Genomic DNA, 4,052 nt, shown 5'->3' on the forward strand with positions numbered 1-4,052 from the left:
CCTGTACAGCTTGTCCAGTGTCAAACCACATTAATCTCAAACACATTATTTCCATCCCTGTTAAGTATTTTGATGATATGCAGTGGTAATATGATGATATTGTCATATATTATAGTCATCCCATTTGTATTTAGACACTTTAATAGTTAAATAACTGTTTGGTTGCCCGCATTCTGCCCAAAATATGTTCTTTTGTGTTCGACAGAAGAACACAACTTGAGGGTGAATAAATTATAGAATTTTATTTTTGGGGGTGAACCGTTATATATAAAGTCAGGTCCATATATATTTGGACACTGACACAATTTTCATAATTTTGTCTCTGTGTGCCACCAGAATATAATTAAAATGAAACAATCAAGATGAAATTGAAGTGCAGACTTTAAGCTTTAATTCAAGGTGTGGAACAAAATGCTTAGGAATTACAACTATTTTATACACAGTCCCCCCATTTTCAGGGGCTCAAATGTAATTGGACAAATAAATATAATCATAAATTAAATGTTCACTCTTAATATTTTGTTAAGAATCCTATGCAGGCAATGACTGCGTTAAGTCTGGAACTCATGGACATCACCAGAGACTGGGTTTCCTCCTTTGTGATGCTTTGCCAGACCTTTAATGCAGCTGACATCAGTTGTTTGTTTGTGGGTCTTTCTGCCTTTAGTTTTGTCTTCAGCGAGTGAAAGAGTGAAATGCATGCTCAATCAGGTTGAGATCAGAATAATCCATTTGTTTACCTTCAAAAACTCCTGGGTTGCTTTTGCTGTATGTTTTGGGTCATCGTGCATTTGAACTAAGCGCCGGTCAATCATCTTTGCTGCATTTAGCTGAATCTGGGCAGAGAGTATATCCCTATGCACTTCAGAATTCATCTGGCTGCTTCTGTCTTCTGTCACATCATCAGTGAACACCAGTAACCCGGTGCCACTGGAAGCCAGGTTCACGCATCACACTGCTCCACCATGTTTCACAGATGATGTTGTGAGCTTTGGATCATGAGCTGTTCCAAGCCTTCTCCATACTTTTTTCTTCCCATCATTCTGGTACTGGTTGATTTTATTTTCAACCGTCCAAAGAATGCATTTCCAGAAGTGGTCTGGCTTTTTTAGACATTTTTTGTCAAAGTCTAATCTGGCCTTGTTTGCACCTTGTGGTGAAGCCTCTGTATTTGCTCTCATGAAGTCATCTCTTGATTGTAGACTTTGTTTGTTTACAGGCCTTTTTATGTTTCTGAGCTCACCAGCGCGGTCTTTTTTTCTCAGAATGTACCAAACTGTTGATTTGGCCACTCCTAATGTTCCTGCTAGCTCTCTGATGGATTTGTTTTTTGGTTTTTTTGAAGCCTAACAACTGCCTGTTTCACTTGCATGGAGAGATCCTTTGACTGCATGATGTGGGTTCACAGCAACAGCTTCCAAATGCAAATGGCACACTTAGAATCAACTCCAGACCTTTTACTTGCTTAATTGATGTAGAAATGACAAAAGAATAGCCCGCATCTGTACATGAAACAGCTTTCAACTGTCCAATTACATATGGTCCCTTGAAAGGGGGGTTACATATTAAAGAGCTGGAAATCCTTAACCTTTCCTCCAATTGTGAAGAGAATACCCTCAATTTAAAGATCAGAGTGTGCCCTTTAAGCCCAAATTCATTACATTACTGTAACTTGAATATGTTTTGGCAACTGCTAAAATAATACAAATTGTGCTTGTGTTCAAATATACCTGCCGTACATATATAAATCTATTAAAAAATGTCTATCCATCCATCCATCCATCCATCCATCCATCCATCCATCCATCCATCCATCCATCCATCCATCCATCCATCCATCCATCCATCCATCCATCCATCCATCCATCCATCCATCCATCCATCCATCCATCCATCCATCTATCTATCTATCTATCTATCTATATTTAGTAGTCAAAATTTGTTGTTTTATTTGTTAAAATTGTAAACTCGTACTATTCATCTGACTTGGCTATGAATTACAGGTAAGTTAATAATGTTGTAAATATTGTTCATTGTTTCTTACACAGACCGATCATTTCCCTTCATAAGACTTAAATATATGCCTATTGTGAGGAGCTGCGGGGAATAATTTTTGTGTTTTTGTATTGTCTTGTTTGTTACTTGCATTTTATGAATCACCAAAGACCATGGTTTGGTTTAAGCTACTGTTCAAGCGAAAAAAGAAAAGTCACCTACATGTTGGTTGGCCTGAGGGTGAGTAAATAAACAGCAAATTTTAATTTTTGGGGTGAACTATCCGTTGAAAGTGCTTATTAATTCCTGCATACAAAAAAACAAAACAGTAGTAAAGTTGTCTAAATGGTTGTTTTGAGATGAGACCTCTTTTATATGATTTTTATATATTATCATGAAGTATTAATATTGTAAACAGTCACTATTCTGATACCATTATGCGTATAGTGTGAGAATACTAGGTTTACATGACAGACAGATAAGCTAGTAGGCTATAAACTCCTGTGTAAAGTTCATTTTTGTCCTCAGTATTCACTTGATCAGTACTCTGCAGTAGAATAGGGGAGGTTATAAAGCTTTCTTTAAGTTTGTCGCCAAGGAGTCCAGAACACTCTGGTTTTTCTTCCATTTAGCCTTGTTCATCCTGCTAAACTGAGCACAGGCTACATCACACTGACAATGCAGTGTATTCCAATGTTTTGCTCTGTAGAGCTTTTTGGATATTCTGTTTTCATATGCAGAGTGTATATACTGCAGAAATGGAGTAGTGTGCTATTTTGAACAGCCAAAGTGTTCAATCTCGGTGTTATACTCGCATTAGAACAGTAGGAGGCGTTGTAGGTCAAAGAAAAAGACCCGTGGATCATTATAATGTATTGGAAGAAATTCAAAAACATACACCATAAACATCTAATTATGAGTCAATCTTTTGCATGTGCAGTATCATAGTACTAAAAGTTTACCATATTCAAAAACCATGGCTACTTAAAAAAAAATACCATTGTACAACTTTAAAAAACATAGTATATGTCTAAAATGTTCGAAAAGCCATGATTTTCTCATAGTTTATACCCCAAAACATGTCATCACCATGTTAGACAAGTAAAAAAAACGTGGTAATGAGTACTTATGGTGCTTTTTGTTCATGTGTGCTCATTTGAAGGTATTTTACAAAGGGAGAGCGAAGGGGCACAGGGTGATTTCTGCCTCCCACATGAGAGGGCATCTGAAAAGTGATGCAAGTGTACATGAGCTCCCATTTAAAGTTCCTGTCGGATGATGTTGAGCAGGCGCTGTCTTCCCCCGCAGCACCAGGACTACAACACTAATGACCCTGACAGGTTTTTAAATTCTCCTCCGCTGTCTTGCGGCAAGAGCCCTTTATAGATCATTACATGACTGGCTATTGTCTGATCTTCTGCATACATAATTCATTTTTTAGCAGTGGAGGTGGGTGTACAGCAGGGTTAGAAATGAACTTCAAACACAGGGTCCGTATTTGCCCCCAGAACTGATTTTAAAGAGCCTTTCTTTACTTTTAATGAGCACCGTTTTGCTCCTGAACCATTCAAAAAACACAGCATGTTGTCTATTATATATTGAATTGCAGTTAATTGAAGTCAATTCTGAATCTGAACCAGATTGGCTGATAATTATGAAATCAAATCAACATGAAATACAAAAAATATTTCTAAATAATTAATATCATTCTGTGTGGGACAGTGTTGTTTCGTATCATTGAGATACTAATTATTATTTTGAATTTTGAATTTTTTTCAACTTATTGTCTATATATAGGGCTGTGGATGTTTTCCATTTTAATTTCTGGACTCCATTGCAATGGTTAAATCAAATGTATTCATCAAAAACATGTCTAATTAACTGGAATCATGAAACTAAACATCTTATTAAAAGTACAACAAAAAATACAGTTTTAGATCCCTATGAAATGTTAAATTTTTTCCTAAAATTCTGTCTCTCTCTCTTTTTTTTTTAACTAATCTGGATTCTGGTCTTAATATTTCTGGATTCCATTTTAATGGTATGATGACGTTTTA

The sequence above is a fragment of the Barbus barbus genome (genome assembly GCF_936440315.1).
Source record: "Barbus barbus genome assembly, chromosome: 28".
Classification (NCBI taxonomy): Eukaryota; Metazoa; Chordata; class Actinopteri; order Cypriniformes; family Cyprinidae; genus Barbus; species Barbus barbus.